This window comes from Globicephala melas, chromosome 1 (assembly GCF_963455315.2).
Source record: "Globicephala melas chromosome 1, mGloMel1.2, whole genome shotgun sequence".
Classification (NCBI taxonomy): domain Eukaryota; kingdom Metazoa; phylum Chordata; class Mammalia; order Artiodactyla; family Delphinidae; genus Globicephala; species Globicephala melas.
This window is the reverse complement of record NC_083314.1, coordinates 46,205,967-46,220,736: the sequence shown is the minus strand read 5'-3', so window position 1 is coordinate 46,220,736 and position 14,770 is coordinate 46,205,967. Positions and strand designations below refer to the sequence as shown.

Genomic DNA, 14,770 nt, shown 5'->3' with positions numbered 1-14,770 from the left:
AGGTGGTAGTGCCAGCGATGGGGGAGCGGCAGATGAAGCTTTGCTCACTGCCCTGCCACTGACCTTCTGCTCTGCAGCCCGGTTCCTACCAGGCTGTGGCCCAGTACCGGTCTGTGGCCCAGGAGTTGAGGACTCCTGGGCCACTCCTGCCCTGGAGGACCATCAGGAAGCCCCACAAGCCCTTTGAGAACCACTTCCCCAAAGTACAGTTTTAATGAGAAAAGTCTTTCTGGCATAAGATCTGATTCATTTGAGACCCAAAAGGTAGTGTTTGTGTCACATTTTCCATGGAAGTTCATTTTCACCAGAGGCAAAACACTTACATCTCCACTGGGACTCTGCAACTCATGGAGAGTTTGTGTGCTATCAGGGGAATAATAGCACATTCCTTGAATGCTGAGAGAATAGCCCAAAGACTCTGCCCTTGATCAGATTAGATGATATGAGTTGGTGTTTCTCATTCCATTTTTAGCCTTAGAGCAAGCTGGGCCTTGTGGGAAGACTCGCTAATTCCTGATGTGTTGGATCAGCCATATTTCACATGGGCTGCAGTTTTATGAGGACATTTGTGTCATTCATTCACAGCTCTGAGTTTTGTGGGTTTTTCTTTAAACAATGCTTTGCCAAACATTAGGATCAGCTTCCTTTCGGGGAACTCAAGTTTCCCTTTTTAAAAAACTAGTGTGTGAACAATGGGAAAGGAGGTAGACCATATCATGGAGTCCACTTCTTTTTTTCTGGAGAAGTAAGTGGTTTAATTCTAGTTGCCTCAGATCAAGGAGTCTTATTCTTAGGGGACAGCTGCCTAGTGCAGCACCTTGGTTCCCGTTAAAAGCACCACAGGACATTCATAACTGGGATGTGACAGATTGCCCCATGCCTGGATCTCTTGCTCAGGGCTGCCAGCATCATTAATGGACAGATGGAGCCATCCTCCCTTCCTTGGCTGTGTCTGTTTAATCAACTTTGGAAGTAGCTATAATACCACCAGCTAATAAAAGTGCTTAATAAATACCTAAATTGCAGTACCCCCAGGAAGATGTTCATCTTGGTAGAAAAATCTGACAAAAGAGTGTCAGAATCTTTATTTCAAATCAGAGCAGACCCATGCAGACCTTGTATCTATATGTAGCAGTATGTTGAGGGGCACTTTAACTTGGGTCTTACTAAGAAAAGCAGAAAGCTTAGTTGAGAATTACTGAAACCTATGGAGCTGAGCTGAGAGAAGACAGTGGTCTGATGCAGACCTTAGGTTTGTCTTCTGGATTCCACTGACCCTCTTCTTAGGCTACACTGTTAGTATCCTGCTCTGATCTGCACTGGGTTATTGCTTTCTTGCTTCTAGACCCTTACTGTTTTCAGAGAGTTCTCAGTCTTTGTTTATACTTTTACCCAATGTTCCCTTTAAATACAACCTTTCTCAGTTACAAAGGAGAATGTTATTCTTTCCAGTGTGTGGCAAAATACTGGCTATTTACTTTGTTTACTACCAGCTTATTTGCTGATGGTCCTATGCCTTTCCAAACCCAGCACTAGCTATTCTTTTTGTCCTGCTCTTTATGTTCTTTATTTTGCCTGTCATGTAATGGAAGAAAATTATAATTTTTAAAGGGAAGAACAATCTCCAGCTGAATACGAATTTCCTGCAATGTGTTGTAGGGCTGTCTTTGTAATACCATAGTCCATTGGAATCATCTTGGCTGCAAATAAACAAATAACTAATATTAACTTAAACAAGGAGGAATCTATTTTATGAGGGTGATTAATATAGTAACAAGGTAGTAAAGATTCCATATTGACTTATCTGTCATTCTTTAGGCTTTCCCATATGGATGTAGGTTAGCCATCTAGCATTAAGCATTATGTCTTCACAAAAATATCCAAAGGAAGACAGGGAGAAAGTGCACACCATTCGAGTTTTATCTCTTTTTTAAATAGGGAGGAAAATTTTTTCCAAAATTTTACCCCCTGGCAGATTTCTCCTTAGTATCAAGGGTCAGGATAGGGTCACATGCCTATGTTCTACCTATGGTGAAGCTGGGAAAGTAACTGGCCTCTCTAGTGGAAGTGGACTTCTGTGTGTAAAGAAGAAGGAGGGGAAAAGCTGCTAGGTAGTCAACCACTGTTATGGACTGAATTCATATGTTGAAAACCTATACCCCAGTGTGAGGATATCAGAAGATGGTGTGGGGCCTTTGGGAGGTAATTAGGATTAGATGAGGTCACAAGGATGGAGCCCTCACAAATGGGATTAGTGCCCTTATGAGACTCAAGAGAGAGCTTGCTTCCTCTCTTTCTGCCATGTGAGGATACAAGGAAAAGTCTGAAACCAGAAGAGGACCCGATCACGCTGGTGCCCTGACCTCAGTCTTTCAGCCTCCAGAACTGTGGGAAATGCATTTCTGTTAGCCATCCAGTCTATGATACTCTGTTACAGCAACCTCAACAGACCAAGATGACCACAACCATCAAATACCTTTAAAGTGCAACAGCCCAGGGATGGATTATATTTAATAATTTCACACTTGCTGTCACATGGGCCACACATACAGTTAACATGGAGTCATAAAAGAAGAGACCTCACAAGTTCAATATAAACTCATCCTCTCAAAAATCTATCTAAAAATCTATCTCAATTTTTAAAAATTGTGGTAAAATGGGTATAATATAAATTTACCATTTTAACCATTTTAAGCATGCAGTTCAGTGTCATTAAGTACATTCATTGTTGTGCAGTCATCTTCTATCTCTAGAAAGACTTCATTTTCCCATACTGAAATTCTGTACCCATTAAAGAATAAATTCCCCACTTTGCCCTCCCCCAGGCAACCATCATTCTACTTTTTGCCTTTTTTAAATTTGGCTACTCTAGGTACCTTATATAAGTACAATTATGTATTTGTTCTTCAAGCTTATTTTCAAAATATCTGATAACCTCTCTGGAAATACCCTTCCTGCTTCTCCTCCTTCTCTCCTCTTCGCAAAACCCTTTCCATCCTCCAAGGCTTAATACCAAGATTTTCCAGTTGCTTCAGCCCGTGGGGATCTCTCCCTATCCTGGACTCAGAATGCTCAGAGTGCTCAACTCCCGTACTCCCTTGGCCCTTGTGTATACTGTCTCAAGCCATATCTTGCATTATTATTCTATATTACCCGTCATTTTGTGAGTAATTCTCTCCTCTCTCCAACTAGATTGTGACCTCCTAAAGGGCAGAGACTGAACGTACCTTGCTTTTCTTTTCATCCTCCACAACCTAAGCCTTCTATGCAATAGACACCCAGTAAGTACTTGTTAAATCCCCTGCTCCTCTTTAGAGAAGCTGCATAAACCAGCTGTCTAATCAACAAGCTCTCGCTTAAGCCTGATCATACTCTCTCTGGTTGAAACTTAAGTCCATTTTTTCTTATTTGATCTTCCTTGAAATGGACAGCAAACGTCCAGTGTCCTCATTAAACCTCTGTCTATACTTGAGAAAGGTTAATGCATCTTTGTTAGCTTCTGCTTTTCCAGGCTAAGCCAAGATAATAAGACAGAACCACTATATTTACACAACAGTTTTTCCTAAGAAACCCATAACATTTCCCTCACATTAAGATCAGTTCTTTTTAGTAGTTAAAAGTCAACAAAGTTTTCACAATCTGGGAAGGAATTCCTCTGTTGTAAGTCATAGTTGGGAATTCCAGAGCCTCTGGCAAGCCTTTATATTTTGCAAAAACTCCTTTATTGATCTGGTGTGATATGTACTGATACCCTGAGGATAGCACACACAGACATACACACACACACACACACACACACACACACACACACACACGCACACCTGACCCCCTTTACTCAGCCTTGATCGCAGCGATGCACATTACTGGATCATTTCTATTGATAAAATCAGAACAGGAGTTTACCAGAAAGTAATCTAAAAAACTCAAGGATTCTAATTTTGTGTACCAAAATCTTAGATGTGCAAGGGCTGGATGTGGCTTTTTCTCTGAGTATTGCTGATTAAGTGACTAGTAGAAGATTTTAGCAACTAGGATTTTCTAAGGATGAAATATTGCTCCTGTGTAATTGATACTAACAAATTTAACTGAAGTAATTCCAAGAAATGGTAATTATAGATGTATTTCCAACTCAGTTTTTCTTCCCCAGCCTATAATGAAAGAAACAGAGCTCAGGCCGCTAGGGAAAGTGAGAAGCAGCTGGGGTTGTGTACTTTTGGTGAAGACACCCAGGTTCCCATCTCAGATGACGTGTCTGCAGAGTCATGTGGAGGGGCAGATGTGAGGAAGATTAATCTGCTCGCTTAAAATATCCTGAAGTATCAAGAAAAACAATTTGAATCTCAGAATGTTTGCAAGCTAACTGAAGGTTAATTAATATCTGGTTTGTTGAAGTGGCTTGTTGAGGGGTTTCATAGAAACCATAGAAATAACAATAATGGTTGGGTGATCAGAGGGTCACCCTAGGGCACCTGGAGGGAACCTCTGTGGGATTATTTCATGAGGTTTCTCTTTGGTTTGATTGTGTTTTTAAAGGTCTGAGAAATATTAAGAAATTTTAGGCCTGCTTCAGATTGGTTTATAAAACCCTCACATAGTGGTGTACTAATGCTTAATGAAGAAATTTTATATCTTACGCACGACAGTTTTGACAGCGGTCGTAAACATGAAAGTTGGGAGGAATGGCAAGCACTCTAGCAGCACTGAGGTCATTCCCCAATCAGAAGAAAGAGCTGCCTGTGACACATGGCATTTAGAAATGAAGTATTTGATCCTTGAGTTTTGGGTAGTCACAAAGGAAGGCTCGCAGGGACAAAAAAAAATCTTCTCTAGGAAAAAAGAGCAGAAGGGATATTTAGAGCAGGTTAAAAGTATGAATGTTAAGAAAAATAACATTTTCTCTTTGAAAAGAGTAAGTAGATAGTTATGCTCTTTTTATTCCACTTTGAAGTTTGAGAACCAATGCATCCTCCCCGGGGAACTGCAGACAGGCCAGGCACTTTCATAATATTCATACATTTATTCACTTATGTATTCGTCCAATCATCATTCATTAATCATCTGTCCAAAATCATTTATTGGGGACTTATTATATTTCAGGCATTGAGGCTATGATGATGAATAAGAAGTAGCTATGGGCACACAGGACAAAGATCCCCTCGCTTATCTGGGATTGCCGGGAAGGAGTTCACAGAAAATGATACTTGACGTGGGTTTGGTAGGATGAATGAGAGTTCAGGGTAAGAGAAATAAAATCCCACTGAGAGAAGGGTATGCAGAGGACAGGGGACAGCATTAGAGCAATATGGTAGAGGACCAGGTACAGAACACGCAGGAGCAGTGATAAGGGAGAGCTGAAACTGAGACCTTAGTGCACAAAGAGGCCATTTGTCCTCCAACTCAAGGGCTAGAAGGCAGAAGTGCAGCCCATGGGCCCTCCTGCCATTTTACACACACACACACATGCACACACACACACGCACACACACACAGGAACCTCTCTATCAGTTAACCCCCTCTTGAGAGCAGAGTTGACTCTGTCTGCTGTATCCCCCAGAGCCCAGAATTCTAGGAACAACACTGTAGAGTACTTTGGTAGAGGACCCAACATTAGTTTTGAAGCGTGAGAATGACATACACACATTATCTCCAGCCTGTAAGTTCACAGAGGCAGGACTAGGTCTGACTCATGCCCTGCTTGGTCTCCTGTGAAGACCTGGCATGTATAAGGTTCTCCTTAAATATTTGCTGCATGAATAAATGAACTAAATGAATGAGGCAGAGTGGAGAATGGACTAGCACGGGAGGAGGCTACTCTCAGGCCACTTAGGAGACTGTTATAAGAATCCAGGTGAGGAATCACGGTAGGGTTGGAGAGAAAGGGCCAGAATTTAGACCAGCACTCCCCAGTAGAACTTTCTGCAATGATGGACATGTTTTATTCTGCACTGTCCGTTACACTAGCCACTAGCCACATACAGCATTGAATACTTGAAAGGTGGCCAGTGAGACTGAGGAACTGAACTTTTAATTTAAATTTAAATAGCTATATGTGGCTATTGACTACCATATTGGACAGCACAATTCTAGGGTTTCTGTGACAGAATCAAAAGAACTTTTAATAAATTGTATTTATTTATAAATTCAATCAACAAATATTCATTGACTGTTTACTAGGTTCCGGAGGAGAAAATTGGGGCCAATCTGTGGCAGTTGTGTGTGTCATGCCAAGGTGTTTCGACTTTGTAATAAAGAGTGGGAGGCTGGACAAGCTATTTTAGCAGGATTGGTCAATGAAATCTCACTGAGAGATGATAAGCTGAGAGTTGGATGATGAGAAAACTATGGGGATTAGGAAAGAAAAAACCTAAAACCCGAAACAAGAACTAGAACAATCATTGATGAAAGAAAGCAATAAGATTCAGCCTGAAGACACTTAATAATTTAGTGTACAGTTGTTGAAAACTGGGGAATACGTTCCAAAAGTTTTCTCTACCTTATCAAAGCAAAAGAAGACAAAAATGGAACATAATAACCAATTATCCTCTTTCTCAAAAAGAATATGTAAGAGGGGAGACAGGATCCTGATGGACTCTCAGCCATTTTGGTCAGGACCACCATCACTTACTGTCAGTGATGTCTGTAGTTATTCATACTGGCAAGGATATTAACCTGCAGCACCTATGGAGTTTTATGCTTGACACTGTATCCTTATCTCACCACTGTGAGGTGGGTTTTGTCAAGATCACAAAGCAGTGAGTGATAGACTCCGATTCACTGCTCCTCACTTCTTCTCTACCCTGAGGACACAATGGCTGGAGGCCATGTAGGGTAGCAGGACAAGACCATGCTGCGAGCATGGAGAATTGCTGGTCATGTTAGCCTCTAATCTGTTAGGTGAGTTTAGGTAAGTCACATAAACTCCCTGAGGTTTTGCTTCCTGTGAAGCAGAAGGGACTCCTGTTTTTTCTAACTCCCATTGCGAAGGCTTGTCAGATAATAGCTGTGAAAGTTTTTGGACAGTCAACCATAAAGTCATAACAATAGGACATTATTTTGTATTGTGATCACTATGATGATGTGGCAAGATTCTCATATGAGACATGGTAGCTGCTCTGGGGTAAAGATTCGCAGAGGAGTCAAATTCGAATGTCACATCCAGTGAGGTTGAGATTCAAAATGAATCATTTGATATGCTGACATGCCAGGGAATCAGATAATTCACAGCCAGGAAGCAGCAGGAATCATGAACGTTGTGGATCTGACTTGATTGATGTGGTGACAGATGTATTCAAAGCATCACCAGGCTCCCTAAACAGATCTCCTTCTAGGGAAGCTGATGTCTGTGGGAGGCTCCCTCCAGAGACTGCAGGCCAGGAATTGATCATAACAGATCATGAGGGAAATTTTTACAAGACTCAGGGGCTCTTCACAGTGATCTTGCTGACGTTATACTGACTCAGGCTCTGCCGTGCCTTGAACAATTACATCTCAGTCTTGGGTTTCTAAATGATGGAATACTTCCATAGCTGATCCAGGCAGCAGGACATGAAGGCAAGGCAGAAATGTCATACTTCATATAATCCCAGTAGACTGGTGGGTCTCAAACTCCAGCGAGACTAAAATCCCTTAGAAAACTTGTTCAAAGGCAGATTTCTGGGCTCCATTCCCAGGGATAGAGAGATCCCATTGGTATAGTTTGGGGCCCAGAACTGTGCATTCAAACGAACTCTTAAGTAACAATGCAGGTAATGTAAAATTAACATTTTCAGGGAAAAAATGTAGAAGAGAAGGGCCCTGAATGAGAGTTACTATGATAAAAATTAAAAATCTAATATTTATTGAGCACTTACTATGAACCAGGCACTCTTCTATACATAAATTACTATAATACCTAATATGCCATATGTAAATTAACTCCTTCCATCCTCACCATGATCCCATGAGATATACAATAATATTTCATCCTTTTTTTTTTTTTTTTTGTGGTACACGGGCCTCTCACTGTTGTGGCCTCTCCCGTTGCGGAGCACAGGCTCCGGATGCGCAGGCTCAGCGGCCATGGCTCACGGGCCTAGCCGCTCCGTGGCATGTGGGATCTTCCCGGACTGGGGCACGAACCCGTGTCCCCTGCATCGGCAGGCGGACTCTCAACCACTGCGCCACCAGGGAAGCCCTCATCCATTTTTTAAATGGAGTAACGGAGGCACAGATTGCTTAAGAAGATCCTAGCACCTGTGAGTTCATGTCTTGGTTTCACAGTAAAATGTAAAAATGTTAATATCTCAGAAGAACTTTCTAGGAAAGGGATAGATTGTTCAAATCCCACCCAGAGGGAGAGTCATTACTCCTATAGCTCTAGCAATATAGCCTGATTCTAATATTAAAATTCATGCCAGCCTGGTAACTTACAGTAGGGATGGAGCTTGGGGAAAACTGCTCACCGTAGAATCTGTTTCACAGGATCCAAACATTGAGATTGGGGACCATGAAACCCCAATAGTTACAGCTTTATTCATAGGGCCCCGGCCTCTAATGCAGAAGTTGCTCTTCTCCCAACCAACTTTCTCTTTGATAGAGTCCTGTTGAAATGCTGCAGGCCTCATACTTGCCTACCAGGTTTACAGAAGGAGGAGTTTGTAAGCCTCTACTAATTAAAGTATAATGCTAACCATCTATGGCCAGTTAGCTCATTTAATTAGAGCCTATTAAGAATAAGGGTAAACTCACTGAACCCTACATTTACTCTCTGTTACGAAAGAATTCTTTGGATTTTTTCCCTTTTCCTTGGTTAAGAAGAGCAAAGAGGCAGGAGACTTGGAAGACCCTCTTAACTGGGCGTAGTTACTGAGACAAACAGGCCAGCCCAGAGAGGAGGTAGTACTTGAATGTTTGTTTAAAAACGCTCTTTCCTGGTTTAATTATCCATGTACCATGATTTAAAGAACGTTGAAGGTGGCTGATCATTGCTTAAAATTTCGGAGCTCCAGAGTTCCAGGCCTACATTTCTAAGTGCCTGACTGCTAGAATGTTCCATTTGATTGCTCTGCCAGAATCCCTTCCTCCAAACATATCCCAAACTGAATCTATCATGTTCTCCACCAAGTCTCTCTTCTCCAGATGAAACTGTTTCTGTTCCTGATGACACTGTTCTCCCAGTCCAGGCTCAGAACCACAGCCATCTTTGAATGCACCCTCCCTAGATAGTCATCCGTGAGAGAAATTCACAAATTCTCTCTGTTCTGATTTTATTCTTCCAACACTCTCATCACTGTCAGTATCACAGTGCAGATCCCTTTTCACCTCGTGGTATCTGGACCACACTCTGGAAGCTAATGTTGTCTTCCTTTGTTCATCCTGTGGCTTCTTCCTACAGTGGCTCTGGGAAATTGAAACCATATCATTCTTGAGCTCAAAATTTCTCCATGATTTTTATTGCCTATGAAAAGGTTCTGCAACCAATTCCATTGTGTGTGTTTGGGGCGGGTGCAGGGGGCAGGGCAGGGTGGGCGTTCTACCCACACCACCAAGCAATTCTTGGACACCAGCTGGGTATCCTACAGTTCAGCTCAATTTTGACTATCTACCCAGATGGCATCAGATTCCACAAGTTAAGGGCTCAGTCCCACAAGATGTCCCTCTACTTCTGATGTCAATTGCAAGTCCAGGTTGTCACCTATATTTCTGACCAGCTGGCTATAAATCAGAGATTTCCTCAACCCTTTCCTTGGGTCTGATTAATTTTCTAGAACCGTACACAGGACTCAGGAAACCAGTTTACTCACTAGATTAAAAGTTCATCACAGGGACTTCCCTGGTGGTACAGTTGTTAAGAATCTGCCTGCCAATGCAGGGGACACGGATTCGAACCCTGGTCCGGGAAGATCCCACATGCCGCGGAGCAACTAAGCCCGTGCGCCACAACTACTGAGCCTGCACTCTAGAGCCTGCGAGCCACAATTACTGAAGCCCACACACCTAGAGCCCATGCTCCACAACAAGAGAAGCCACCGCAGTGAGAAGCCTGCGCACAGCAGCAAAGAGTAGCCCCTGCTCAATGCAACCAGAGAAAGCCGGCACACAGCAACGAAGACCCAATGCAGCCAAAAATAAATAAATTTATGTTAAAAAACCCCAAACAGTACATGGCGGGAAAATGAAGCACAAGTATTGTTTTTAATCTACATGTTGATCTGTTAAGTGACTGTGATGGTTAATTTTATGCATCAACTTGACTGGACTAACAGATGCCCAGATAACTGGTAAACTATTATTTCTTGGTGTGTCTGTGAGGGTGTTTCTGGAAGAGATTAGCATTTGAATCAGTAGGCTGAATAAGGAAGAAATAAAGAAGATTGCCCATACCACTTTGGGTGGGCATCGTCCAGTCTAGTGAGGGCCTAAATAGATCAAAAAGGTGAAGGATGGGCAAATTTGCTGTCTTTGCTTGAGTTGGTACACCATCTTCCCCTGCCCTCAGCCATCAGTGCTCCTGGACTTCAGACTCAGACCAGGACTTACACCATCAGCTGCCCTGGTCCTCAGATCTTCAGAGGTGGATTGAATTATACCACTGGCTTCCCTTCTCCAACTTGAAGATGGCAGGTAGTGGGACTTGTCCTCCATAATTGTGTGAGCCAATTCCTATAATAAATTTCCTCTTAAAGATACATATATATATATATATATTCTATTGGTTCGATGTCTCTGAAGAAATCTGACCTGGATCAAGACCCTGGTCTCCCCATTATGCTCACCTGTAGTATAATGTTGTCTTCTACCATCTGCTGGTAGCACTTCTCATCACCTACCCTCTGAGACCCCATAACCAAGCCACCATCACCTCTCTTTTTTTATTGAGGTGTAATTACATACTATAAAAGTCACCTATTGTAAATGTATAATTCAACGATTTTTAGTAGTCATTTAGTAATAGAATTGTGTAACCATCATCACAGTTTTAGAACATCTCCATCACCCCAAAACATTTCTTTGTGCCTATTTGCAGTCATTTCTGCTCCCACTTTCAATCCCTGGCCACCACTGCTCTGCTTTCTATATCTGTAGATTTGCCAAGCACTGCTCTGTTTTCTGTATCTATAGATTTGCCTTTTCTGGACACTTCATATAAATGGAATCATACAATATGTAGTGGTTTTTTGTGTGGCTTCTTTCATTTAGCATAATGTCTTTGAGGTTCATCTATGTTGTAGCATGCACTGGTAGTTTGCTCCTTTTCACTGCTGAATAGTATTTCATTGCATGGACATACCACATTTGTTTATCTTTTCATTAGTTAGTCAACATTTGGATTGTTTCAAGTTTTTTGGCTATTGTGAGTAAGTCTTCTCTGAACTTTAAGTCTTTCTGTGGACGTATGTTTGTATTTCTCTTATGTAGATATCTAGATGTGGAATTGCTGGGTTGTAAAAATATATTTAACTTTATAAGAAGCCGCCAAACTGTTTTCCAAAGTGGGTCTATCGTTTTTCATTCCCACAGGTATAAGGGTTCTAATTTCTCCACATCCTCACCAATACTTATTGTTGTCTGTCTTTTTGATTATAGCCATTCTAGTGGGGGTATAGTAATACCTCATTTTGGTTTTAAACTGCATCTCTTAATGATTTATTGATGTCAAGCATCTTTTCATGTGCTCATTAGCTCTTCTTATATTTTCTTTGGTGAAATGTCTATTCAAATATTTTGACTATTTAAAAATTGAATTGCTTGTCTTATTATTGAGTCATATGAGTTGTTTATATAATCTGGATACAAGTTCTTTATCAGACGTATGATTTACAAACCGTTTCTCCCAGTTTGTGCCTTCCCCCTTTCATTTTTCTAATGGTGCCTTTTAGAAGAGCAAAAGTCTTAATTTTTATAATGTCCAATTTATCAATTTTTTTCTTGTTTTTGATATCATATATAAGAACGCTACATCTAAATGTCACTACATTTTTTTTTCTTATGTTTTCTTCTAGAAGTCTTGTAATTTCACTTCTACATTAAGTCTATGATCCATTTTGAGTTAATTTGTGTATGGTGTGAAGTTACTATCTACATTCTTTTTATTTTCAATTTTTTTTGCATATAAGTGCCAATTGTCTCAGCCCTGTTTGTTGGAAAGACTACCTTTCCCCTATTGAATTGCCTTAGCATATTTGTCAAAAATCAGCTGACCATAAATGTGAGAGTTTGTTTCTGGACTCTCACCTCTGTTCCATTGATCTATTGATTATCCTATGCCAGTACCACATTGTCTTGCTTACTGTAGCTTTATGGTTAAGTTTGTAATTGGGCAATATAAATTCTTTTCTCTTTTTTTTCAAGACTGTTTCAGCTACTGTAGGTTCTTTGCACTTTCACATGCATTGTTGAGTAAACTTGTCAATTTCTATAAAAAATCCTGATGGCAATTTTATATGGATTGTGTTAGATCTATAGATCATTCTGGGGAGAATTGCCATCTTAATAAAATTGAGTCTTCAGTTTATGAACATGGAATGTAACTCCATTTATTTAGCAATGCTTTGTGGTTTTCAATGTACAAGCCCTATCTTGCACTTCTTTTGTTAACTTGATTCCTAAATAATTTATTCTTTTTGACGCTGTTGTGAATGGAAGTCATTTCTTAATCTTTTTTTTTTTTTTTTTTGCGGTATGCAGACCTCTCACTGTTGTGGCCTCTCCCGTTGCGGAGCACAGGCTCCGGACAGGCAGGCTCAGCGGCCATGGCTCACGGGCCCAGCCGCTCCACGACATGTGGGATCTTCCCAGACTGGGGCACGAACCCGCATCCCCTGCATTGGCAGGCGGACCCTCAACCACTCCACCACCAGGGAAGCCCCATTTCTTAATCTTGATTTTGGACTGTTCCTTGCTAACATGTAGAAATATAATTGATTTTTGTGCATTGATCCTGTACCTTGTGACCTTTCCAAATGTGTTTATTAACTCGAATATATCTTTTAATGTGAGCATTTCTCAAGATTTTCTACATACAAGATCATGTTGCCTGTGAATAAAGGCAGTTTTACTTCTTCCATTCCAATTGGTATGCTTTTAATTTTTTTCTTGCCCTATTAAACTGACTAGAACTTTGGTACAATGTTGAGTAGAAGGAGTAAGAGTAGGTATGCTTGCCATATTCCTAGTCTTAGTGGGAAAACTTTTGTCAGTGAATCCATTTGGGCGTGACTTTGTCATTGTGGGAGGATTTCAAATTACAAATCAGTTTTTACCTTACTATATATCAATTCAGATTTTCTATTTCTTCTTGAGTCAGTTTAGGTAACATGTCTTTCTAGAAATTTTTACATAAGTTGTCTAATTTGATATAAAGTAGTAGTTTATAATATTCACTTAAAATCCTTTAATTTTTTGCAAGAATGGAAAGGATTGCCCCTCTTTTTTGGAGGGGGGTGGTAATTTATGTCTCCTCTTTTTATTTCCTGGTTAGTCTAGCTAAAGATTTATCAATTTTGTTGGTCTTTTCAAGGAAACAACTTTTGGTTTCATTGATTTTTCGCTACTATTTTTCTGTTTCCTATTTCTCTGTTTTCTACTTCTCTGTTTTCTACTCTCCTCTTCATTATTTCCTTTCTCTTTCTTGTTTTGGATTTAGTCCCTCTATTACTAGTTTCTTATGGTTGATGTTTAAGTTATTGATTTAATAACTGTCTTCTGTTCTAGTGTAGACATTTATAGCTATATATTTCCCTCTAATTACTGAATTAGCTGCATCCCATAAATTTTGATATGTTGAATTTTATTTTTACTCAGCTCAAAATATTTTTTAAAATTTCCTTATGGTGTTTTTCTTTGACAAATGGTTTATTTAGAAGTGTTTTGTTTAATTTCCAAGTATTTAGTAATTCCCCCAATTTCCTTCTGTTGTTGATTTCTAATTTAATTGTATTATAGTTAGACAACACACTTTGTATGATTTTGGACCTTTTAAATTTATTGAAACTTGTTTTATAGCCTGACATATGGTCCACTCCAGACAATGTTCCATGCATGTTTGAAAAGAATGTGTATTCTGCTGTCATTGAGTGGAATGTTTTATAAATATCAGTAGGGCAAGTGTTTTTAAGTCTTCTCTATACTTGCTGACTTTCTGCCTAGCTGTTCTATCAATTTAAAGTGGAGTACTAGGATCTCCAACTGTGATTTTTGAACACTATCATCTCTTGCTAATGTTATTGTAATAGCTTAGCACTCCCTGTCCACCCTCCCTGCTTTATTTTTTTCAATAGGACTTATCATCATCTGACCTTGTATATATTTTACTTATATGTTAGAATATATAGGTCCTATTATGGCAGGGATTTTGTCATTTTTCATTGCTCCTGTAACCATAGTACCGGTAAGAGTGCCTGACACATATGTCACTCACAAATATTTGTTGGATGAATAAACTCATCACTGAACAAATGGCACCCACTATTCTCTTGGACAAGTACAAAACTCCTTACCCTACCATCTGGAGGATAACCGTGATGGATCAATACCAGTGGAATACTGAGAGGGAGTGGCCATAGGTGGAAACTCTCCCTTCTCCCTCATGTTTTTCCTTAGGGTTTCTCTCTCCTTATATTTTCTAGTCATCAGAGTAGTAGGACTTGAGGACCAGGACTGGATGTAGATCTTGAGGAACTAGGCCACTGTGTTTGATTGAGATCCAGGCTGTTTGGTGGCCTTCTCCAGGCAAAGGAATCCCCCTGGCATCAGGTGGCCCTGTGCAGCTCAGTGGGGATTAATTTCCAAG

The 14,770-nt window shown here is 40.4% G+C and overlaps 1 protein-coding gene across 6 annotated transcripts in view; it reads left to right on the top strand.

Moving 5' to 3' along the window:
- TSEN15 (tRNA splicing endonuclease subunit 15) overlaps nt 1–14,770 on the top strand; it is a 269,598-nt gene that overhangs the window by 62,525 nt on the left and 192,303 nt on the right. The gene's annotated exons all lie outside the window — the stretch shown is intronic.